General features: G+C 55.8%; 1 long non-coding RNA gene across 1 annotated transcript; it reads right to left on the minus strand.

Annotated features, from left to right (window-relative positions):
* Nucleotides 1-4,198: 4,198 nt before the first annotated feature.
* On the minus strand, nucleotides 4,199-10,256 carry LOC103679642. Its single transcript, XR_572979.2, has 3 exons — nucleotides 10,152-10,256; nucleotides 5,609-5,784; nucleotides 4,199-4,361 (listed from the first exon to the last, which is right to left on the minus strand). It is a non-coding gene; the product is annotated as an uncharacterized LOC103679642 (long non-coding RNA).
* Between the last annotated feature and the right edge of the window lie 15,990 nt (nucleotides 10,257-26,246).

Here is a 26,246-nt window from a genome sequence, read left to right on the forward strand (position 1 = left end):
CAGTTTTTTTTACAAACCATATTCTTAGCATACAACCCAGCAGTCCTACTCCTCGATATTTACCCAAAGGAATTGAAAACTTACATCCACACAAAAACCTCTGCAGGAATGTTTATAACAACTATATTCAAAAGTGCCAAAACTTGAAAGTAACCAAGACGCCCTTCAGTAGGTGAATGGATAAACTGTGGTATGTCCACACAGTAGAATGATATTCAGTGCTAAAAGAAATGAGCTATTAAGCCATGAAAAGACATAGAGAAAACACAAATGCATGTTATTAAGTGAAAGAAGCTAATCTGAAAAGAAATAGAAAGGTATGAAAATAGGAAAGGAAGACATAAAACTACTGTGGCACAGTTGGTTAGGTGTCCAACTCTTGATTTTGGCTCAAGTCATGATCTCAGGGTTGTGAGATCAAGCCCTGTGTTGGGCTCTGCACTCAGTGGGGAACCTGCCTTAGATTCTCTCTCTCCCTCTGCCCCCCCGCCCCGCCACTCTCTCTCTCTCTCTGCAAAATAAAAAATAAATCTGAAAGAAAAAAGACATAAAACTGTCTCTTACATTGACACTATTGGGTAAAAAAATTTAAAAAATATATGCAAGTACATTTAAGGTTAATTAGTTAATTTAGCAAAGTCACTGGATACTAGTTCCATATATAAAAACTAATTGCATTTCTTTCTTTTTTTTTTTTAAGGTTTTATTTATTTAATTTATTTGAAAGAGAGAGACAGCATGAGAGAGAGAGAGCGAGCACGAGCAGGGGAGCGGCAGAGTGAGAGGGAGAAAGAGAACCCCAAGCAGACTTCATGCTGAGTGTGGAGCCCAATGCAGGGCTCGATGTGGGGCTCTCTCCCATGACCCATGAGATCACGACCTCAGGCAAAACCAAGAGTCAGTTGCTCAACCGACTGAGCCACCCAGACACCCCACTAATTGTATTTCTATGTACCAGCAACAATTAGAAAATAAAATTCATAATGGCATAAAAATCAAATACCTGAAAACCCATCGAGTGAACTCTGTGGAAAATCTCTATACAGAAAACTACAAAGCATCCCCCAGAGAAGTTGTAAAGCATATAAATTAATTGAGGAGCATACTCTGTTCATGGATTAGGTTATAAGAGGTTGGTTTTCTTCAAGTCGATCTGTAGAATTGATCTAGAGACCCAAAGCACTCCCATGAGTCCCAGAGGGATTTGTTGTTATTTGCTTGGATTTGGTGGAGGGGGAGGGGGGGTGAAATTTGACAGGCTGATTCCAAAATACATATGAAGAAGCACCAAGTTGGAGGACTTAGTACAGCTAACAACTGTGCGGTGACAGTGCAAGGAGCAACAAATTAACCAGTGGAACCTCATTGGAACAAACGCACCCGTCTCCGGGCTCCCGGTATACCACCACAAGCTGACGTCGCAGAGCAGCAGAGAAGGCACACACTTTTCAGTAAATGGTGCCTGATCAATTAAGCATCCATACTGAAAACACATACCCTTCACCTCTACGTTATACCACATCCTAAAACCAAGTCCGAGGCTGTGCAGGTGAAGTGTGCATGTGAGAGATAAAAACAACAAAGCAGCTAGAAGAAGACGTAGTGGAGAGAATAGATCCACTTTCTTAAACAGGACACAGGACACAGAAAGCACTATTGGTGGTTAAAAAAAAAAGTGATGAATTGGACTCCGTTAGAGTTAGAAACTTCTGTTAATCAAAAGGTATGATTAAGAGAGGGAAAAGTAAGCCACATGTGAGAGAAGTCATTTCAATACGTATATCTGATAAAGAGCTTGTATCTAAAAAATATGAAAGCCACTACAAATCAGTAGGAAGAGGACTTTAAGTAGGTGCTTCATTAAAAAAAAAAAAAAAAAAAGGATGTCCAGGGGGCTGGTAAACTCCCGAACAGGTGCTCAACCTTATTAGTCATCAGGGAAATGCCACTTAAAACCAGAATGAGATACTACTGCACATTCGCCAGGGTGTTTAAAATTCAGCACCGGAGGCGCCTGGGTGGCTCAGTCATTAAGCGTCTGCCTTCAGCTCGGGTCATGATCCCAGGGTCCTGGGATCGAGCCCCGCAGTGGGCTTCCTGCTCAGCGGGAAGCCTTCTTCTCCCTCTCCCACTCTACCTGCTTGTGTTCCCTCTCTTGCTCTCTCTCTCTGTGTCAAATAAATAAATAAAATCTTAAAATAAAATAAGATAAACTTCAGCACTGGTGGTGGCGAGGGTGAGGACCCCCGTACAGTGCTGAAAGGAGCGTGCGTCTGTGCCCCCCAATGCAGCACACACCCCAGCTGTGTCTCCAAGTGCCCGTGGCCCAACATCTCCATTCTGTATCAGTTGCCTGCTGGGTACCATGTCAGATCCTCTAGCCTCGCCTTGCTACTTTTTCTCCCACTTCAAGTACAACCTCCTGGCTCCTCCCATCATGCCCTGGGGCTTCTCTGCCACCCCTGAGGTGTGAGATAATGAAGGACCACCCCGGCACCCACAAACTTGTAACCAAAGTGCAGGGAAGTTAACACACTTGAGCTTATTGCTTGGTGATGACAGATGGGAGCCAGTGGATAACTTCTTCCCAGTCCTCGTCCCGGATGGATTGTCACAAATCACGTTCATTAGAAGGTCTCTTGTGAGAGGGTCCCGCAGGCCCAGCAGTCAGAGGCTTTTGGTGCCAAGTGGTGGCCAGCTCTGAAACTCATCTCCATATTGGCTCTCTTGCCTTCCTCCCTTCCTTTCCCCTTCCTCTTGAGTCCCTGCAATTGCATTTCTTAATTAAGAAGCATCATCTAAGCTCTTGCCTGAGACTCTGTTTCGGGGGGGTCCAGGCTAAGAGGCACTCCCAGGGATATACCCACCGGAAATACTGTATAAATGCACTAAAAGTCATCTACAATATTATTTATAGCAGTGCTCTTCATAGCAGCCCCTGACTGGAGACCCGCAGAACCGTTATGCATAGAATGGATGAATATGTCAGAGTGCCTTCCAATTCCAAGCGGGAGATGAACACAGGAAATGGGCACCAAGCAAATGGACAGATAAACACATTGCTACCAGGTCACAACGTCCATAAATATACACATAATTTTGAGCAGAAGAAGTGGAATGTGATATCCTATTCTGGGGTGATTCCTTTTACATGAAGTTCTGAAACAGGCGAAATCAATGTATGCTGCTAAAAGTTAAGATAGAGGTCACCCTCAACTATCGTATGGTTTCACTCATTTGTGGAACATAAGAAATAGCAGGAAGATCGGTAGGAGAAGGAAGGGAAGAATGAAGGGGGGTAAAGAGAGGTGGGAATGAACCACGAGAGACTATGGACTCTGGGAAACAAACTGAGGGCTTCAGAGGGGAGAGGGTGGGGGATTGCGCTAGCCTGGTGATGGGTATTAAGCAGGGCACGTGTTGCGTGGAGCACTGGGTGTTATATGCAAACAATGACTCATGGAACACTGAATCAAACACTAATGATGTACTGTATGGTGACTAACATAACATAATAAAAAATTAAAATTAAAAAAAAAAGATAGAGGTCACCCTTGGAGGTAAGGACTGGGGGAGGGGCATGAGGGGGGCTCTGGAGTGCTGGTCGGCTCTATGTCTTTTTCTGGATGCCGGTTATAAAAGTATGCTCAGGGAAAACTTGTCAAGCAGAACATTTAGGATTTTTGCAGGTTTTGTGTGTGTGTGTGTGTGTGTGTGTGTGTGTGTGTAGATAGGTTCCACTCATTTTAGCAAGAATAGGACATTCAATGTGTCCTAGGCAGGGTCTCTGGGTGGACCAGTGTCTGCTTGGTGTGTGTGGGTTGGGCGGGGTTGGGGGGCGTCTCTGAGCCTGCTCTTTCTCCGCCAGCTCCTCATGGGCACCGAAGCCCCCTCAGGGCTCCTACCCCAGTCCCAGCCTCAGCCCCTCTCTGCTTACACGTCTGCCCTCTCAGGCAGTCTCAGCTTCTCCCTGCTTGCCATGCTAGTCCTGATCCCAAACCATTCCCTGTCCCAGCATCAAGAATCTCTTCCATGATGCTTCTTGGGGATCTCTGTCTGCCTCTGTCTCGTGGGTTTTCAGCCCCAGACATTGTCGCTGTCCCTTCTTGCCTTCTCTCTCCTCCCTCTGGGCCCTCCCTAGACAGCCCCTACTCATGTCCAACCCTAACAATGGCAGGCCCAGGGCAGCAGTACAAATGATATATATATTAAGATTTATTTATTTTAGAAAGAGAGAGGGAGAAAGCACGAGCGGGAGGGGCAGGGGGAGAGGGAGAAACTCAAGCAGATTCCACGCTTGGCATGGAGTCTAATGCAGGCCTCGATGCAGTGCTTGATCCCAAGACCCATGAGATCACGACCTGAGGGGAAAGTAAGAGTCGGATGCTCAGCGGACTGAGGCACCCAGGCGCCCCTTCACATGGCTAAGTATTTAGAAGTTATAAATGAAACTCTGCCATGGCTCAGCCCTCACTCACACCCCAGGCCAGTCCTGAAGGCCACTGTCAACTGAGGGAGGGGAAGGGTAGGAGCTGGGACAGTGCCCGGGGCTGCTAGGCATGAGCACACACCTGGGATGGGGGCTGGTCTGGTTACCCTTTCCCCCCACCTCATTTTTCCAACCTGGGATTTCCAGACCTTTCTAATTCCCTCTCCAAAAGCGCAGTTATGGGGAAAGTGGTCTGCCCGATCACTCTTCTTGGTGACCAGGGGCAAGCAACTCTGTGAAAGCATCATCTCTTTTTCTGGTTTCCCAGGTGGAGGGTGTACCTGCCCCCTACACACACACACACACACACACACACACACACACACACACACTCACTCACTCACTCACTGCTCTTAGCCCAGTGTCTTCCAGCCTGGGGGGCCCTTGTATTACACCTGTTCCTCTCCCACAAGTCACCTTTGTTCGGGTAGTTATCAAACTCTAAAATGTCCTATGAGACTGAACTTCAAAAAAAAATCTTCGTATTTGATGTTGGTGACATTGTGGCTATGGTGTAGGGGTCTATGGTAGGGACCCCCTCATCCGGGATTAAGGGGCCAACTTGCACACTCGGTGCTTCTAGAATGAACAAGGATGGGTGTGTTGCCCCATAGGGTCCTCTTTCTGTCTCCGCTTTCTGAGCTCAGGCTGCCCCCACCTTGGGCCTTCACCACTCTGTACCACGCACCCCAGACATCTGATACTCTCTGCCACCCACCCTTTCCTTGGGGCTGACAGCTGTTTCCTTGCCACCCCAGGATTGCTCCAGAGTGCAAATCTAGTCCCCCTCCCCCATCCTTAACTGTCCTAGCTCAGTGCAGCCATGGGGGGGGGGGGCGGTGAGAGCCAACCCTTCACGGGGATATCTCAGCAGGGAGACCATTTAACTTACAATCAACACTGGGATGCTTTTGAAAATGAAAGGGGTTCTATACACCAGAATAGCAGCTATAAACCAGGGAGTCCAGCAAGCTGGAATGTGGGGTCAGTCTCTTGAAAGCCACTGACCCCAGCTGTGCCTGTGAGTCCCCGCTTGCCTGGCCCATGCTATCTCCCAGGCCTGCACCCCCCTCCCACCTGTATGTTCATCTGTCTCTTGTGAGTCAGCCCGGTTGTCACCTTCTTCAGGAAGCCATCCTGGTCCCCAGCCTGGATGTGGGGCCTATTCTGTGCCCACGTGGCCACCTCTGCTCATTGCTTCTCTCCACACTGGGCCAGATCCTCCTCGAAGGCAGAGGCCTGGCCTTACTCCCAGCACACAGTAAGTCTTCCATGATGATTCCCGGGTGTCCGACCTGGGGACCAAGAGATACAGATTCTGGTCCCGCTGTGCCATTGACTTCTAAACTGAATGAGTCATTTAGCGTCTCTGAGGTTAAGGGAGGGGGTGGTGCATGAGCCTTCAGTGCCCACAGCTGTCAAGGGGTGGGGAGTGGGGTGGACAACTTGTCCAGACCCTGGGGTTCCTGGGCCCACTGGTCAGAAGAGGGAGTGGAGGGGACGGGTGACCTTTGGCAGAGCTGTCTTCCTGTGTCTTCCATGTCCTCCCCTGAGGTCCCTACAAGCGTGGCCCTGGGCATCTCCTCTCAGTGGTGGTGGGGCTGTGGGAACAGGGACCAGTTGGAAACATGAAAAGTTGGGGTTTGGGCCTCTGCTGTGTAACTGGGCTCCCTTCTCCCTCCTGGTGGTCCCAGACGTGTCCTGCTGGCTAGCCAGGAAGCGGGGCACCACCCTTGCCCAGGCCTTCACTCAAGGACACCTGCCATTTCAAAAGATGCCACCAGAGGGCAGTTTCCCTATCCCTGGGATGAACCCCGGTGGCCTGCCTTTCTCTGATGTCAAATAATTAATCCACGCCTTTGCTGGACCCTGTCCTGGGGGTGTTGGGCAGGGCAGGACAGGCTTCCTGGGACCAAGACCCAGATTCTCCTGGGACCACTGGTGTCATCTGGGAGACAGGGAAGTCCTCCCAAGGGCTGCCCAGGCTCCCTCCTGCTGCTGCCTGAGTGGGGAAGCTTGCCTCCTGGCCCGAGAGATGCAGGGGAGGCCCCCGGGGCTGTGGGTGCTGGCCTGGGTGAGGAGACTCATAGTGAAACCAGAGACATCTCGTAGTGAAATTCATTCCGTGCTGCACACCTGCCTGGGGCAGGGCTGGGGAGGGACTGGAAGGCAGAGAGCGGCCTGCGGTGGCGGTGGCGGTGGCGTGGGGAGGGCCCAGAGCCTTATCTGATGGGCCCCGGCCTTTCTCACAGCTCAGTGGAGCCGCCCTGACAGGCCGACCATGGCCCGGTGGGCAGGGGCTCTGCAGGCCCCGAGGGCCCAGCCTCCCCACCTGCCCAATAGGCAGGGAGGCAATGAGCCTGGGAAAGGCGCGGGCGGTGGAGTGGGTGCCACTGGAGGGGAGCGGGTGCCCAGGCAGGCCCCTCTGAGGCTCCGGTGTCTCAAAACACCAAGAAAGGTCAAAACAGGTTGCAAAAAATTGAGGCCGTCTAGTGTGTAGTTCGAACAAACTAACACCTTTAAACGTAAAAACGAGACTGCACATCCAGATCCTGTTTGGATCTGAGAACGCATCAGGTCCCGGGATGCTGCAGGACGTCATTCCACGGGCGCGGACTGTCCTTAGTCCTGCGGGTGGCTTGGGGACCACGTGTGGAACATCACTGCGGGACCACACAGAAGGTCTGAGTGTGACACCCTGGACAGGATGGCCCTTTGGCTGCCCCCACCACACACCCACTCCTAGGTCCCCTGCCTGTGGGGGTGCCCCCTGTGCTGACTGATGCCCGGGCTGGCGGGGAGGGTGGGGGGGGAGTCTGGCTGCCTTAGGTGGTGGGGGTGAGCCACTCTGGAGAAATGGGGTCCTACTTTTCCAAGAATCCCGTCTAGATAGGGTCTGCAGGGTCTTGGGTGCCCCCAGAAGGGTCTGAGGAGGAGCAGTCTCAATGTTAGAAGGGTCGTCCTACCCTCGCCCCTGGCCACCCTCCTGGGACCACCTCTCTGGACACGAGCACCAGCCACTCCGGGTGGGCTGGGCTGAGATCTCTACTAGAGGACGGTTTGAATCTTTCCTTCTGGCCCTGTCCTGACACGAATCGCCAGGGGAACTGGGAGCCTCCGGTCCACCCAGCACCAGCACCAAGGACCCTTACATCTGTTGGAACTCTTTCCCAAACGGAGATGGTGTGTTTTCTTTGGATTCACCTCACGGGGAGAGAGGAGTGTGGAGTGAGGGTTCTCAGGGCCTCATGTGGCTTCCACCTGCCCCGGGGTGGGGTCCCCAGTGAGCTTAGCCAAGGTTGGGTCCGGCCAGGGGATAGGAATGGGGCATTGTCTGGGGGAGGGTCCCCCGGGGAACTTCCAAGCATGGATTGTCACACGGGAGCCTCCCTTCCCTTATCCAGAGGACACACTCACTCTGTTGCTCAGGCAAGAAGCCCTGGGGGGGTTCCTCCTCCTCCTCTCCCTACCCCCCACCTCCTGTGAGCTCCTAAATCCGGTCAATCCAATCAGACTCATTGCCCCTTCTATAAAGAATCTTACAATGTCTTCTCACCAAAAGAAAATTTGTAGCTAATACAACTTACCTTCATAATTAAAAAAAATCAATATAATGTCCTAATTTTAAAACAAGGGAGAAATAAAAGGAAAGTAATTTATAACTTCGTAACGTGTATTCGATTTTGGAGAACGCTTGGGTCTGACCTCCAGAGGACCCAGCTGCTGGGCACGGAGAGGCTGCCAGGTGGTGGTCGCTGCAGACACAGACAGGCTCGTGTGCCTGCCGAGGCCACTGTGTCATCTTAGGGACCTGATTTTTCCAAACCGTGAACGACTCCTGGTAAATTTCCGAATGAAACGAGGTTCCGTCTCCACTAGATGTCCATGTGTGTTGCATCCCTAGGAAATTCTGTGTTGGAAAACGGAAGAAGCTTCCAGACTCTGACGGCTCCTAACCGGGTTTTCACCTACACCGGGATTCCTCCACCAGACGCTAGGGGCTAGGGACGTGCTGCCATGTACTGCGTGGCCTTTGGCAGCTCCCCCGGCTTCCCCCTACAACCTGCTGGTGGCTCCCCTGCCCCGGGTCTGTGATCATCAGCAATGTCTCAGACACCGCTGAAGGTCCCCAGATGGCAAAATCACCCTGCTGGGCAGGATGCCGCTCACATCCCAGGCCCCCACCTGCAATGCCTATAGCACCCCGTTTCCATGGCAACGTTTCCCGCCATTTCTGAAATGCCCATGGGAGCAACAAGCCACTGTGGCAGGCTTCTCACCTACCTGGTTCTCGAATGCAGGGGTGGGGGCAACCACACCTAGAAACCCGTTCCCAAAACACTCTGTAAGACCTGCTGTCTCGATTTGTCCCTCGGGCCCTGTCGCTGCCTCCTCACTGGCCCCTGCAGGGACAGCTGGCCCATGGCTGCCACAGCCCCCATTGTCCCCATGCTCCAGCCTTGCCCTTGCCCTCCTCGCCCCTCCCGCTGCTCCCTAGGTCCTGCCTCCCCCTTCCAGTGGCTTGAGATGGGATCCTGTCTTTTCTTCAGTGTCTTTTGCTCTGGGTTACCCTGCAACTCCATCAGAGTCTGGAGGAGATTTCTCTTCCAGAAGGAGGTGTGTTTCTCCGGGAAACCCTCCCTGAGCTGGCCCCTTCCCTGCAATGAGCTGGGCCAGCCTTTCCTTCCAGGTGTCCCAGGCCCCACGGTGGCATCCACCCAAACCACTTTCTCCTCAGTCCCTCGTCCCATCCCCACCGTGCTCATCATGGGACATCGAGAAGGTGGCATGACTGAGGCTGTGGTTCAGTTCACTTCTGTTTTCATTTGCTGCGGACTCCCATGCCCCCCACTCAATCGGAAGGGGGTTCATGCTGAGGGGCAGGTCTGGGAGGGCAATCGGTTGCCACACTGGAGGGGAGCAGCTCAGGAAGGACCTAGAATCTTGTCTCCCTGCCCCGAGCTTCAGCCCCTTCTCCTATGGAGATGGGGGGAGCAGCTTTAGGGGGACACTGGAATTTCTCCAGCCGAAAGTGCCCGCCGGGGGAAGATGTGCTCCAATCCAAGTAGGAGCTGGGACTGAGGGAAAGCACTTCCCTCAGGGAGTGGGAGGCGGAGGGGCTCCCAGATTCCAACCCGGGGGACCCCTTAGGAGGCTGGCCTCCAGTCCAGCCCCTGGCACCTATCTCTTGTGGAGCCTGAACTCCCAGCAGCTAAGGTATCCCTGGGGCACAGAGCACTGGGGCGAGGCAGTGACTTGAGGTCCCTGGGCTGGCTTTCACCTCCTTCGTCATCCGCCCACCAGCCTGCGCGTCCCCAACCCAGGTTCATGCCACTCCTTGGCCCCGGGCTGAGACTCCATCCTGTCCGGTGGGTACCTGGCTGCTGGACCAGCCCCTCAGTGCGGTGCAGGGACTGGAGGCCGGGAGGGGTGCACTGGTGGCCAAGGCCATCTCCAAGCTGGCAGGGCTGGGTGCATGGTGGTGAGGGACCTCTGGGTCCTGGGAGGACATAGGAGGTGGAGACCCTGATACCCAGTAGCCTGGGAAGTGAGTCCTGTCTCTGTCGGCATCTGCCAGGCCCCAGTGCCTCCAACTGGGAAATGGGGAAAGTGACCTTGGTCCTCCTTTCCTGGTGGTCAGTGGAGAAGGCTGGGGGCATACCCGCAATTGGTCTTTGCAGGCCCGTGAAGTCTGGGGTCCCGGGCTCCCGGCACTGTCCTGTGCTGTGGGTCAGGCGTGCCCCCTGCTCAGTTGGTTGGGTCCAGGCACCCCGCCCACCACGCCTTTCCCCCAGTTCCTCAGGCTCCTCTTGGTGACGCAGGCAGCCCAGGGCTGGCTCAGCTGGGGTTGTTCTTGGCTGACGTGGACATGCCCGTTTCTGGGCCAGGCCTGGCTCCCAGACCCCTTTCCCCTGCCTGCTGTCCTCAAGGGTCCCCTCCCTCGTTCACGTGGGCTTTGCCTGCGAGCTGGTTCTCCCTATGCTTCTAGTCAGGGTGCCAGCCTCCTGGATTCGTGCTGGTTCTTGACCTTGGTCTCTGTGCCTCTGCTCCAGGTTTGTTATTACTGTCTGTGAGGCCCAGCGGGAGGAGATGGGCAGAGAATCCAGGGGTGTTATTGCGCTCTGCCCTCCAAGCCTCCCCCCCGAGGGTGGTCTGGCTGATCAGGGTGCCCCTGGGGATGGGGTGGGGCTGCAGGGCAGGAGTTGGTCCTGGCAGGCACTGGAAAAAGACCTCCCGCCTAGAGGTCCTCAGGGACCCCCTCCCCCTGCCGTGGGCCCCACATAGCTTTGTCACGGTGCGTGGGAGGGATGAGCCTTGAAAGGGTGTGAGAGTGAATGTGTGGGTGGGAGCCCCGGAGAGCCCGCATTGGAGATGGGGACAGTGAGAATGTGAGTAGGCGGAGACCCAGGGCAGGAGTGTCCTTGCTTCTGGGGGGACAGATCCAGGGAAGGAGTTTGGGGATCGGGAAAGGGTGCATTGGGAATACTGGCCACTAGGTGTCACCAGGAGCTCACGGGAGAGAAGAAGGGCTCCAGGTGAGTGGCCCGAGCCCCTTGTCCTCCCAGGTATGTCCACTCCAAAGGGCGGGGGTGCTTCCTGGTCTGTCCGAGCATCCACTAGCAGCATCGAGCTGGGGGGTTGGCAAAGGCCCATCCAGGAGGAGACGTTTTCCACGGAGGCTGCCCTGTCTGACTCCTGCCCACACAGACCCAGGCTGAGGACAGAGCTCAGGGGGTGGAAAGTAGCTCCAGGCTACCTTGCCTGCACCTGGCCACCTCACCCGCACTTGGCCCTCCCGAGGAGAGGCTGCGTTCTGCTGCCACGTCTAGGTGAGCTCTTTGACCTGCACCCTGCGCCTGCCTGCCTGGGGAAGGAGGTGGGTAGAGTCCCGCTTGCACCTGCCCACCCCTGCCCCCACCCCAGGTCTGGCTCGGCAACTAGATTTCCCAAGCCCCACTCAGCCTTCTTCAGCCTTCCTGAGCCCTCTCAGACCCAGGCCCCACACTCCCGCCATGCATTCACCAATGCATTCACCCATTCACTGGCACATTCATGCCATGCTCAGCAAGGGCCTACTGTGTGACAGACAAAGGGGATCCAGCTGCAGACAAGACAGGTGGACTCCACCCCATGGAGCTTGGGAGCTACAGAATGCTAAAGTCACCAAATACACTAACCAGAGAATTTGTGATGGAGACATTGTCACATAGGACATAAAATCATGAAGTAACTGGAAGGGCTGTGGGGATGGCTACTATGGTGGGGGGTTATGAGCAGGTAAAGAGGAGGCTCAGGCATGTAAACACCAGATGGAAGAACATTCAGGGCAGCTGGAACGGTATGTACAAAGGCCCTGAGGCAGGAAGAAGCCAAACCTGTTATTAGTGAAACATGGAGGCCTGTGTGGATAGGGTGCAGGGATAGAGGTTGGAGGGTGGGAGGAAACAGACCAGAAAGGACCCCAAGCCACATTGCCTTCTTCTCCCCAAGGACACTCAGTGGGGAGAGACGCCCAGGGGCCACCCCCTCTGTAGCGTGGTGGAGCCTTCCTGCTGGGGTGTGGCTGAAGGGCCTGTTCCATCTGGAGCTGCGTGTGGCTGGTGAAGAACAGGTGTTACAGCCCATGGGGGATCTAACAGGACCTGGCCCTCATATCCCGGCTGGCTGCAGAGCAGGTAAAACCCCAAGAGAGTCTTTCCCCACAGATCGAGGGCTCCCCAGAACAGATGAGGGCAGGGCTGGTCTGTCTCAGTTCCTGGGCTCCTGGATAGTCTTTTTGGCTGGGAGCACAGGGATGGGGTAGGTAGGGCTGAGGGAAAGGGACAGAGTTCCTGTCCTGAGTCTCTCCACTGCTCAAAACCCTGCTGTGTCTCTGCACCCTTCAGAGTAAATCCAAAGACCCTACCATGGCAATGACCTTGGATGCAGCCCCCTAACCTTGCTCACCCTGTACACGGTTCTCCTTGCCACCTGCTTGGCTCCAGACACACTCTGCCTTAAGCAGGCACACTCCTGCCTCAGGGCCCCTGTACTTGCGGTTCCCTCTGCTTAGAATGCTCTTCCCAGATATCCATAGGGCCCATTTCCTCACCTCCCTCAGAGCTGCTCAAATACCTCCTTCTCGGGGAGATTTCTCTGTCCCTTCCTTTGCAAATCATATCCCCTACCTCGGTGTCCTGCTTTTCTCCCTGACCGCCCTCTGAAAGTGTGCATATGGGGCTTACTTAGTTTGATGGCGGCCTCTCCGCTGCCTGCATGAGACCAGAAGCCAAATGATCTGTTTTGTTCGCTGGAGCCACACCACCTGGCATGTACTGACAAATCCTTGTGGAATGAATGAATGAAAGAGAGCATGGACATGAGTGGGGACAAACCTATCCCTATCCCTCCAGACCCCATCTGGCCACCGCGGGACATCCCCCCACCTCGAGCAGAGCCCCGCCGGTCCCCAGGCTTCATCACATTCTGCCAGGTCTGCTGTGGGTCCTGCCACAATCTCTGGAGGGAATTATAGGGGAGAGGGAGGTGCCCCCCCCCCCCCGTGGAGCTTCCTAGGACCCATCTCAGCTGGCAGTGGTGGGCCAGATGGGGGCCAGGATGGCCGAGCCACCGACCCCAGCGCATCTGTCCCGGTTTTATGTTTCTGTGAAACGCAAATTGCATTTGATGGCTTCGGGCACCCCTGCAAGGTGTGGAATGTGGGCATCGTGATTTGCCCAACCTGTTACATGAGGCATGGGAGGTGAGGGGGAGGATGCAGGAAACCCACATGGCAGAGACAGGCCATAACTGTCCTGCCCCCTCTGGCGGTGGGCTGTCTGGGGGAGAAGCCCTGGTATCGGGGTCTCTCCAGGTCAAGGCTTGAGTGGTGAGGCAGCAGCTCCCCTGGGAGACCCTCATATACATGCCCTTTTATTGGAGGGTGTGAAGTCAGCCCCCGCCACAGGGCACCCCAAGGCTGCTCAGCTCGGAGAGGGACCCTGCCTCTCCTTAGTGCCTCTTCGGGTTTCCAAGAGGTATTTGAATCAGAACCGGCCCCCTCCCTGCCAACACACACCTCAAGGTAATATTGAACACCTGGCAGGAGGTGATGGGATAAAGCTCAATTAATTAATTGTTTAAAAGAAGATCTGTTACCTGTACCCTCATAAACAGACTCCTAGAGCTGAAAGGGCAAAACTTGGCCTAGGGATTTAAAAATATTTTGGGGGAAATGTCTTCAAAAGCCCAATGCTTAAAAACAATGCTCTTTGGAGGAGGAAGATGAGGTGGCGTCAACTTCTGGGAGTCCTTGGAGGGACCCCAGGGGTTCCTGGGAGCATGGTTTGAAAACCATAGATAACAACTTACCGCTCATCGCAGGGGCGGGGGACAGCCCTGCAGTGAAAGGGGCCCTTTTTCCTGACAGTGTCTGCACTACCTGAAGTTCCCAGGAAGGGTCACTGCTAGGAGGTGGCCCCTGGTGACATCAAGGACAGCTCCAGACCCCAGGGGGTCATGTGCCTCTGCCGCGGTGCCAGTAACCTCTAGCCCAGGTCTGCTCTGCGCCAGGGGCCACCGCATGCCTTCCCAGTGGACAGAGCTGCCCTCTGGCCATGCAGCCAGCTTGGCCAGGGCTGATTAGGAGCCCTCAGCTCTAGGACAGCGGCCAGGCCTGGGGCCACGGGGACGGGTAAGGGTTCCTGGCGAAGCGCAGATCCAGCCGTTCCAAGGGACAGCTGGAGCGTCTCTCCAGTCAGCGCCTGGAAGGGGGCCAGCCCAGCCTCGGGTTCGGGCCAAGCACATCTGAGTGTGCGCACACACACACACACACACACACACAGAGTGTGCACACGTGTGTGCATAACCACACACTTCAAACGTGCACACAACTGCATGTTCATGCGTGTACTTGGTGCACAGAAACACACACACACACACACGTGGAACACACACTAGCCAGAGCGTGGGTGGACCCACATGCAGACACACACACACCAGTGCCCGGGCACCCTCTCCCCACTCTCCCTCCACAGGCGGGGGTGGAGGAACACACCTTTGGGGTGAGTTCCGCTGGGGGAGGTGGCCTTTCTCCCTCTAAGTCGCGGCAGCTCCTCCCCTCCAGGCCGGCTGTGTCCTGGCCTGGCCCCGTGGGTGGATGTGTGTGGGAGGAGTGAGGGGCAGCTGGGGCGTCTGGCCACCTCTGGGCCCTCTCTCTGGGGTGAAGGGAGCTGGAATTGTGTCTCCCCTGAAAGTGAGCTGGGCACGGGGCCTGAGGCGGGGGTGCTGCCGGACTCTGGAGGTGCTATGGTCACTGTCGTGTTGGAGCCATCCAGGCCCATTCCCTGGGGCAGGTACCAGGGAGGAGGCTTTGGGGTTCACTGCAGCTGTAACCCCCTCCCTCAGGAAGTCAGCCCAGCCCTCGGGCTGCTGTCCTGTCCAGGGGAGGCTGTGCTTTTTGACCGTCATCTCAAACCGCTGAGGGCTTTGGGGGCTGGGGCACAAGACCTCCTGGTCCCTTTCGTCCCCTGGCCACACAGGCCCAGGCACGCTGGGCCATGAGCCCAAGAATGAAAACTGACGTCACCAGTGCTGTAACAACTGGGCCCCTGCCTGTCGAGGGACCTGGAGCCATGAGAGGGGTGCTCTGCAGGCCCCGGGCTCTCATCCCAAGGAGGCTGCTCTGGGGTGGGCTCTGCTGAGTCCAGCTTGCGGACACCAGCCCAGGCCCACAGCCCCCGGTAGCACTTCCCCCACTGGATCGATACCTCGGAGCCTGCTGTCAGCAAATCTTTGACCTCTGACCCGGCCGCACACTGTGACCCCTGAACCGATCTGTCTTTCCACCAATCCTTGCCCTGTTCTCTGGGGTGGCTGAGGCGAGGTGACCCCCAGCGGCAGCACAGGCTGTGAGGAGAAGGGAGTGTGGCTGTCAGCCTCCATGGCCCAGCCTCTTCTCTTCACTCCACACTCAGGGCCGGAGTCAGCGGCCGCCCCTGGGGCCTCCCTGGCAGGACCTCCCTGGCAGGGGAACAGGCTGGGCCCTGGAGCCGAATATGCCAAACAGCCGAGGGCTGTGCATGAAAGAACTGGGGTCCCTTCTGGGGCCTTTCTGAGGCCCCGGGGACTTGGGAGGTCAGGGAAGCATCTCTGGGGGCCCTATTGCCTATCTGAGGCTGACAAAGGTGTCCCTCCCTACCCCCCACAAACTGCTCTGCACCAGGCCAGGGACCCGAGGCTCAGAGCCCCCGTCCCCCATTAACATGGTCCTGGCTGAGACAAACCCCCAGGCCAGGGAACGTGCAGCCAGGAATGGCATGTAGTCCCCGATGGCCACACAGCCAGGGCACAAGCCCATAAGCCTCTGGGGGATTGGAGGCACCCCGTCCTCCTCTCTCACAGGCTCCCTCCCTGCAGCCAGTCCCCCTGACCAATCATGGTCTCAGCAGCCCTGACCCGAGAATGAGGAAGAGGCGACCCAGAGGCCCCCAAAGTGCTCCCTAGCCCCATCCCCTGCACCTCAGCCAGGAGGTCACTGCTCTGGCCTCCCTGGCCTGTCCTTCCAGCCTGTCCCACTGAAATCCCCTGAACCACCCTAGAACGCAATGTGGGGGGTCCTGGTCTCCTAAGCAGACACCAGTGTCCCGAGACTCCGGTCGCAGAGGTTCTGGCCAGGACAATAAGACCTCCCGGTCACACACCATGTCATCCTTACCTGGGGGCCTTTCCTGGAGTGTCTCCCCTCGGGCTCCTGCTTCTCAGAGGAGACCCCTCCCCTACACAGGTGTTCTGAGAGCCAAGGGGCCCAGCAGCCCTCTGTCCTGGGTCTGTCTGTCCGGATCTGTAGTGGGGGGAGAGTCAATGGCCCAGAAACTCCAGTGATGAGACACCCGCCCCCAACCCCCCACATACAACCAGCCAGGTGAGAAAGAAGGTGGGTGAGGGGAGAAGAACAGAGAAGCAGGATGGATAGGGGCTGCCCACTAAGATGGGAAGGCAGCCGAGGAGCACTTGGAGGTGTGGGAACACATGCCAGGCAGGAAACTGAGGCTCAGAGAGGCACGTAAGGGGAGTAGCCAGGACGTAGGCTCAGGTGTGCCTGACCCCAGGGTTGTGGGGTCCTCACTTCTCCCCTGACTCCATCGGCCTCCTTAGATCTCCAGCAGATGCCCCTGGGGGGAATTCTGAGCCCCTGCAGGGACTCTGGGCCATGCTCAGGAGCCAGGAAGGACGGCCAGGCCTGAGGCAGAAGACCGGTCCAGCTGGCCCAGGCCGGGTGGGTGTGTGGGCAGCAAGCCCACAGTGGGTGGGGTTGGGGCATCCAGAAGGCCCCAGCACAGCATTCTGAGGCCCTTGGCCACCCTGCTGCCGCCCCCCACCCCAGGCAGTTTTCTGGGCTGTCTTGGGGGCCTCACTTCTTCCGTACTTGGGATCTGGGCCAAGCAGGTGGGAACAGCCAGGGGTGCAGGGCTCAGGTTGGGAAAAACAAGAGTAGAGGTCCCCCGTGCTGAGCAACCCCTCCTTGCCTGCCTTGGGCTAAGCCTGGTGCCTGGTGACCCCACCCAGGCCCAGGGAACGAAGCCTCAGAGGATGGAGGGATGGATCTCCTGGGAGATGGAGCTGGACTCGAACCCAAGGCTGGGAGTTGCAGCCCCTGAGTAGGAAATCCTGCCGAAAGAGCAGACGGAGCCATGAGGGTGGAGGGTCATGGGCTGGGGCGTGGGTGTGAGCTGTACTCTTCTCCCTGCTCTGCACCCCAGACCCTGCCTGGCCTGCAGAGAGGGGACATGTGTGGCTCGCCGGGCCCCTGGGGCTTTGGACAACGTGTGGACAGAAGAAGAGTGGGGTGTGGACAGTGCCAGAGCCCCGGCCCCTCCGCAGTGAGGACGTAAGGACAGGGGACTCAGGGGTGCATAGGGGGAGCCTATGCTCTTGCTCCTTCTAACGAGCACCCCTGGGGCCCCTGGTGCTCCCTGCGGAGTCCTGCTGTTGGCACAAGACACCCAGCCCAGATGGTCCACCCCACGCTCTGCCGCGCGCACACAGCCCCGCACCGCGCATGCGCGCTCACACACCACACACCCCCTACATACCACACATAGCACACTGACAGGGCCCAGAGACACCACACAGGCACACACCACACAGACCCACACAACACACTGACATAGTCTGCAGACACATGCAACCCACAGACCCCACACCCCACACTGACACAGTCATTGCACATAGACACCACACACTGACACACACACCACACACACACCACACACTGACACCACACACCACACACACCACACACAGACACACACACCACACACAGACACACACACCACACACACACACCACACATTGACACACACATCACACACTGAAAGACACCACACACTGACACACACACCACACAGTGACACACTCGCCGACACACACCACACACTGACACATACACCACACACAGACCCACACACCACACACAGACACCACACACTGACACACACACCACACACTGACACACACCACACACTGACATACCCACTGCACAAGGACCACACACAGACACCACACACTGACACATATACCACACACTGACACCACAGACTGACACACACACCACGCACAGACACCACACACTGACATACCCACTGCACGCAGACCCCCACACTTCACACTCAGACATGCACATCACACACCGACAGACGTGCTACACTGATGCACACATCACTGACAGGCACGTTGCACAGACGCCACACAGAGCCCACATCACACACACCACGTTGACACAGACCACAGACACACATACCACACATACCAACATACACACCACACACAGACACACACACACACCGCCATGACACGATCCCCAGACACCACCCATGTCCCATCACACACACACTGACACACCACAAACAGACACACTCAGACCAAGCTCTCACTGCCCGCGTCTGTTGCGCCCATCCAGCCTCACCACTCACACACACTCAGAGCCAGCCAGTCACCCTCAGGAGCCCTGGGGCCACACAGGTCTTCCCCATCCCAGAGGTTCCTCAGCCTCTGCTTGGCAGAACCTGGAGCTCAGGGAGGACAGGGTGTCCTGAGCCGAATGCCCGACAGGAGAAATTCAGAGGGGCAGTGGGTGCTTCTGGGAGGGATGTTCTGTGGTGTGGGGAGGGGGGTTGTCATGGGCTTCAGGGGCCCTGCGGGGGGTAGAGAGCTAGGTGCTGAGGCCTGGGGTGAGGCAATGTCCCTGTAGACAGCTGGATGGGGGCTGTCTCCTCCTTGGGACTGCCAAACACCTCTCTCCACCCCGCCGGGGGACAGGTGGGCCCTGTCTTTGATTTCCCACATACTTTTTCATGGCTGATCTGAGGTGGTCTCCAGGGCCACCACCCTGCTGACCTGGCTTGGACATAGGAGTTCAGATGGAGGAGTCCCCACGTCTTGTGCCCAGAGCAAGGGGCCTGGGCAAAGACCCACCATCTGCTCCAGGACATGAGGAGGGCCTTTCCCAGACCCCGTGACCAGCCCAGACTTGGGTCCCCGAGCCTGAGTTGGTGGAGACAGAGGTCCCTCTTGGAGAGCAGGGCCCCAGAGACCTCTGACCCATTGCCTGACATTCCACCACTGGAACAGGATTCTTCTGCTGCAGATTACCCGAGGCTCCATGACAGTGTAAACGCCTCAAGGGCCATATGTGAATGACCCGAAGGGGCCGGGGCGCTGAAGGCAAGTGGGGCCAGGTGTGGGCTGGTTTCCAGGAGGAGCTGGTTTTCATTAGTCCCGTGGGGGTCTTCCCAGAGGTTGGGCCTGGTGGGCAGTGGGATTCTGACGCATCAAGCCTACTATTCCCTCCTTGTCTGGGGCCCAGATTTGTGAAAGGTGGAACAGATGCTGGGCTTCAGCTAATGTAGTGTTTTTCGGGGTGGCCTCCCCGCCTCCTGGCAGAGCAGGGGGTCAGCAATCGCAGTGGTAACAGCCACTAGGTCTTTGGAGTAAGGAGCTGGACACACGAAGATAGAAAGGCCTTCAGGGTTCCTGAGGGGAGCCCCCTGCCAGGTACAGGGTCCAGGAGGGGATGCAGCCCCAAGGGGGTGCTGAAGGCGAGGGGTCCCTTCTCTTAGGAAGCCCCCATGCCTGGGTCTGATGGGCCCCTGGCCCCCCTCCTAGTCAGCTGCAGACCCCAAGCTCTGGCCCTTGTGGAGGCCGGCCCGTCTGCACGGGCGTTACGTTCACAGCCAGGATGGGATGAAAATAGGAAGTGGTCTCCAGTGCCAGGCGGGTGCCGCCTGCCATTCTTCCCGGGTGTGGGGGTGGCTGCTCCTGAAGGGCCTGAGTCACCCGCCAACGGCTGCTGGGAACCCTGTGTCCAGCCTCTGGGTAACACTGTGGGCTCTCTGGCTGGACCCCCAAAACCCACTCAAAGGTCTGCCCTCCAGCCTGGGGACCCATCAGTCTGCAGCTGCCTCCTGACCCTCCCCTCTTACGGGGCACCCTTAGAACCTAACTCTGCTGAGGGCACCTACCCTTTGTTCCGGTTAATCTCCCCAGGATCCCTGCTAGGCAGGCCTAGACTACAGATGTGGAAGCCAAGGCCCAGAGACCTGCTCAGGGTCCCACAGCCAATCACTGGCAGTGCCAGGACTTGAACTTAGGACTGTTTCAGCCAAGGATCCAATTGTAAGGAGGGTGAGGCCCAGCCCTGAGAGGTGATACTTGAGACAAGACTCAAATGACAGGAAGTTGCCGACCAAGTCCATATAAGGGGGAAGTGCGTACCGGGAGAGGGGATAGCCCATGCAAAGACCCTGTGGCAGGGAGAGGTTTGGAGTGTCTGAGGAACAGACAGGAGCCAAGTAACAGTGGTTCCAAGAGGTAGGCCATAACAACCAGACGACCTGAGTCATCTGAGTCCCCAGATCTAAGTGGGGTGGGTGTCTGTCCTTAAGCCTATGTTGCCACTTCCAGCTCCAGTCAGGAAAGGTGTGCCGGACCCACCAAAAAGGGTAGCAACTAAGTGGAGTCTGAAGAATGGGTTACGTGGAGATGAGGGAAGGCGTGGCTATCCCCAGAAGCAGCATGGCTCCAGGGTGAAAAAGTCACTCCATAGCTTTTGATCCTACCCTCCTGATCTTGCCAGATCCTGGGCTTCTCTCGCCACTTTATGTTGTTCTTCTCTGGACTATATCTCAGTCTCTGACCTGTCTAAGGAAAGTGAAGCCACCCTCCAAAAAACCACACTGGCCCACCTTTCCCACTCTGCATCACCACCCATGACCTGGTTTGAAGACCATCAGTCCTACTCCTGATCCAAGGGACGCAACCTTCTCACCACCGATCCTGCCTCAAGCCCACTTCTTTGTACCCGATTCTTTATGCCATTCTAGTTTAGTGGAGTATTGGGTTCTTGGTGGAAAGTTACTTCGCTGAGCACCTGGAAGACATTGCTCTCTAGTTTGCTGGCATCCATTGCTGTGGACGAGAAGTCTGTCGTCAGTCTAAATGTCGTTCTTTTGGCATAATCCCTTGTTTCTTCCTCATCCAAAAGCATAACTCATTTTATTGTGCTTCACTTTACTGTGCTTTGGAGATACCGTGTGTTTTATAAATAAATTGAAGGTTTGAGGCAACCCTGCGTTGAGTGAGCCTGTCGGTGCCACTTTTCCAACAGCATTTGCTCACTTTGTATCTTTGGGTCACACTTTGGTGATTTTCGCAATGTTTCAAACTTTTCCATTGTTATGTTTGTTACAGTGATCAATGTTTACAACTTGCTGAAAGCTCAGATGACAGTACACATTTTTTTAGCAATAAAGTATTATCTTAATTAAGATATGTACATTTTTAAAGACATAATACTATTGCACGCTTTACAGGTTGTAGCATAGTGTAAACATATTTTCATGTACATTAGGAACCCAAAAAAAGTCATTTGACTTGCTTTATTGCAATATAGTGCAATATCTCCAAGGTATGGCCTGTACTTTTAAGACGGTCTTCTTGTTTTTAGTGTTCTGTAGTTTTACTCTGGTGTGAATTTATTTTTACTTCTCCTTCTTAGGGTCCAATCTGAAGACTCGTTCCTTAGTTCTGGAAATTTCTGTGTGATTACATCTTGAATTTTTCCTGTTTTCACCCTCTGGAATTCCTATTATATGCATGTTGAACTTTTTTGGAGCATTTGACTTTTTCCTCCAAGAGCCTTAGAGTGTCATTTTCCTTTGTTTTTATGTCTTTGTGCTGCATTTCATGAAATTTCCCCAGATCTATTGTCCAGTTTTTCAATCCCCTTGCCCACCACAACTAGTTTGTGATGAATCCATCCACTGAGTTATTTTACACTTTGATGACTATTTAATTTCCTTAGAACTAGCTGCCCTTTATTTTTAGATAATATTTTTATGTTTCCTACTCCTCTTCTATCTCCTTGATAATTTAAAATATGTGTATTATGTAGTCTTTTTCAAATTGTACTAATATCTCTAGATCTAAGATCGCCTGCTGGTATAGTGATTTGCTTTTTTGGGTCATTCATGACTTCTTTTTATTGTGAGCTCATCTTCATCGGGAATCATTTCCCCCCCGCCCCCTGTGGTCATTGTCCTGGGCTGTGCAAGTGTCCATACAAAGTCAGTGGAAGAAAGTTTCTTTCATGGTCCTATATCAGTTTTTATGTTATTTTCTAGATTTGGGGTTCTAGAAGGCCTGGGTTGCATCATTTGAATCCCATGTTTATTCATGGCTCTGGCCAGGGTTTTGGTTTCTCAAAGGTGATGACTTTTTCCTACCTTAGAGGACGGAAAGCTTCATTGCAACTTTCTTGGGTCAGTTTTGTAAGTCCCCTTTGCATGGGACAGTCTTTTCAGCCCTGGGCTTGATGGAAGGGGGTCAGCTCCAGCTCACCACCTCAGGGAGTCCAGGACACATAGTCTATCCTCATCTCCTGCCCTGAATCTGAAGTCTTTCCCAGTCTTTCTGTCCTATACCCTAAATGATCGCCTCTCTGGCCCTGAGTTATTACCCCCCCCCCCAGTAGTACATCTTGACCTCTTCTTCAATGAAACCTCCCAACTTCACCATCCCCCTTCCAGTCCTGGGACTCCCCTTTCTGGCCCTCGTTTCTGTGGCACAGTTATGCCCAGAACCCCAGAGGGAGCCCTGAAGCACAGATTGATCAGACACACCCTCTGGCTTCCAAGAACCCCAGACTCTGACCAGTTACTGTCCCTTCAGTCCACGACACTTTCAAGCCACAGCAGCCCGGGCCTTCTATTGTACCTAGATCAGTGGTCCTTGATGTGGGGCGATTTTGTCCTCCCAGGGAATATTTGGCAACGTCTAAAGACAATTTTGATTGTTGTGACTGGTGATGGTGGTGGTGTCAAGGGAATGTTGCTGCCATTTAGTGAATAGAAGCCAGGATTTCTGCTAAAGATTCTTTAATGCCTAAAATAGCCCTAACCACACCAAATCAGTTATCTAGCCCAGAACATCAACAGTACTGCTGTTGAGGAAACTTGAAAGCTTCTTCTGCCCTTTCTTGCAAGTGGGTCCTGAATCCTCAGGGGATGAGCCCTATGTTCGTTACGGGAAGAAGGGGCAGGGGAGCAGCCTGAGACCTGGGCCCCAAGGTAGTCCCAGGTGTGTGTGTGGTGGGGGGACAGAGGAGCCCTAGGACCTGCCACAGGCCGAGAGCACATCTGTGGAGGGGTGAGTCTTATGGGACCTGAAGGGCACCAGAGGCCCAGACTGCTCCCAGCTCACAAACAGAGCCCTTCGGGGCCTGGAGCTAGGGTCCTTCACACACTCTGCCCTACCTGCCCACGAGGCCTCCTGCTTGCCTCCCTCCCCAATGCAGCCTGCACGCGCTGGTCACACTTCCCCGTGTGATGTGGGAGCAGGCCCCGTGTGATGTGGGGAGCAGGCGTGCGGTCGTTGGAGCAGGCCAGGCCCTCCTGGGATGGGTAAGGGTATATCTCTGGTGCCATCTTTCCTGTTCTGATAAATAACTGATCTGTGGTTGAGGCAAGAAGGTCACCTCTGCCCAGGGAAGCTCAGGAGCAAACCACTTGTGACTGGTGGGAAGAGCGCAGGGGTGGGGGCAGCGGGAAGTCTGCCTTCCCTGGCCACCAGGCTGCTGGGGGCAGATTTCAGAAAAGGGAAGTGCTGAGCTGGGGCAGCACTTCCTGTGGTCGCTGGCAGCCAGGGCATCAGGGCGGGCACGGCAAATCAGAGGGGCGGCTGCCCTACCCCGGGAGGAGGCGAGGTGAGCCCTCCCTGGTCCTCAGGCCCCGGGGCGAGGAGGACCCGGGCGGTGCACAGTCGGGTGCTGGCCTTCACCAGTCTGGGCTGGGGGTCCCAGGGATGGAGGGACCTCCTGAAACACCATGGGACCGTGTGTGCCCTGTTGGGGAGCCTCCCGGAGCTCCTTTCTGCCCACCAGGGCTTGGCGATTTGCTCCCTGCCTCTCATTATCTCTGTTCATGCACCTATTCTTTCTACCTGCCCCTAGATGCTGAGGGGAAGCCCACTGCCCCTTCTGTTCTGGGAAGCCCTTTGCCCCTGGCATGGTAGCTCTGGGGGACCCCATCCTTCCCAGAAGAAAAGCCTGAGCCCCGTAGCCTGCTCTGTGCCCCTCGTGCCCCTCAAGTGGACAACTGTCTGTACCTTCTGTCCCTTGTCAGGGAGGGGACTAGAGCAGGGGCTGAATTGCGAGGGAGGTGGCCAGGACGCCACAGTCCCTGAAGGCCACCTTCCTTCCTCTGAGCATCGCAGAGCATGAGCCCAGGTGCTGAGCCCAGAGGAGTGCCTGGTCTGGGAGGGAACAGAGGGGTGACTGACTCCCCGCCAGGTTCAGTAAGGAGCCCCCGGCTTGCTAGTCTCTGCCACCTTCCTCTGGGTTGAGTCCCGTCCACCCCACCTTGACTTTCCAGCCTCACTCAGGCCCCACCAGACCCCATCGGGATACAAATAAACGCTGGGCTTGGGGGCTACCCTGTCCCTTTTGCTCTGGCTGAGCCCCATGGACGGGAGTGTGGTTCCATCAAGTCCCCCGCTGTGTAGCTTGCAGCCACGGCCTGCTCCTCCCCCCTCCTGAGAGTCTCAGGGGACGGGGCTCCCTGGCAGGTGAAGGTGGGGGTGTGGTGGGGTGTAAGCAATGGAGCTGCTGCTCCTGCCTCCCAGCTCCCAGCCGGGACCTGTGTCTGGAAGAGACCAGCACCCTGCCCTGCCCCACCGTGCTCAGGCCTGGACTGTGCTCGGGGAGGGCCAGCTCCCCCCAGCCCCCCCAGCCCCCCCAGCCCCCCACGTTCTCATTCTACCTTTGCCCCCTCCTTTTACTCTCCCATCTCTCTTGACCTTGGGTCACCTCTTCTATCTTTCTCTCTGTCTTTCACACTGTCTCTTCTGTTTTTCTTTCTCTTCACTAAGTTCCTCCCGCCCTGGGACCCCCAGCTCCTCTCCGTCTATATTTATACATTTGTCTGTCTGGCTGTTGCTGTCCGTGTTTCTCTCCTTCCTGATCTCTCTTCCTCACCACCCTACTCTGACCCCGGCTCTTCTGTCTGTCTCTGTCTCCCTGTCTCTCTGGCTCTCCTGTCCCCCGCCCTGTCCCCCCCCCACGCTCACCCCGTCCCTGATCTTCCTGTCTCTGTTATCCAGAGACCCTGCAGGCCGCTCGGCTCCACGCTTCGCAGGACCTGCTGGGGCATTTCTTAGCTGCCCACGGGCCCTCATCCTGTTATCAGTTGGAAATGAATCAGAGATTAGGAAACGGGGGAGTGGGGGTGTTATCGGCCGGTGCACACGGGGCTCTCGGCTAATCTCTGGCGGCCCTGGGTTCGAGAGGAAATGCAGTTGCAACACCGGGCCCTTCTTACCGTCACTGTCATGTCCGCTGCAAGGCTGTGGGGACACAGGCACGAGGCTGGAGAGGGCCTGGCCCTCAGCCCTCTGCAGGCGTGTGCACACTCACGCTGGTGCACACACACTTACAGGCATGCACACGCAGGGGAGCCTCTCGGACCCTCACATACCTCACCGACACCAAGCCCTGCACCTCATCCTTGCCTTGCCTTTGCAAGCCCATCCCTGGGCGCTGGCTGCCGTCACTCCTCACCAGGTGGCAGCTCTGCTCGGGACCCGTCCCCGGTGCCCCGCAGCCCCGTTCTCTGAGCACACAGAGGGGCCCCGTTACACAGCCCCAGGACTGGCCATTTCCTAACCAAGCCCTCCGGTGGTTCTCAGGATCAGCCCACTGTTGTCACTGTGGACGTCGGGCCTGTGTGTCTAGTTCCTGCCCCCACTCTGTCCCCTCCACCACCGCCACTGCCCCCCCTCCCCTCAGCTGTTATGGTCCTGGGACCGCGGTCTCCTTACGACTCCTTAGTGCTCCAGCTTCTTCCAGGCTGTTTCTTCTGCCTGGAAAACTTTCTTCCGCTGCCCACCTGGCTGACATGCACACATCCCCACTCACCCAGCTTTCCTGTTACCTTCTCAGAGCATCGAGGGTCCCCTTCGGGTCCCTTGTCTCCCATGCCCTGGACCCCCGTGCTCTGCCCTCACGGCACGGGTTTTCCTGTCCCCACAGAGACTGCTCTCTCCTGGCAGGGACTCCTTACTCACTGGCCACCTCCCTCCAGACTGTGGGCAACGAGGCTGAGACCATGGCCTCCCCCACCTGTCCAAGTATCTGGGCTGGACCTGGCCACACTAGACGGGTGTGGACAGATGTATAAACAGACTCAGGGACATGGACACCTAGGTGCACACACAGAAACACACG

The sequence above is a fragment of the Ursus maritimus genome, unplaced genomic scaffold (genome assembly GCF_017311325.1).
Source record: "Ursus maritimus isolate PB19 unplaced genomic scaffold, ASM1731132v1 scaffold_19, whole genome shotgun sequence".
Lineage (NCBI taxonomy): Eukaryota > Metazoa > Chordata > Mammalia > Carnivora > Ursidae > Ursus > Ursus maritimus.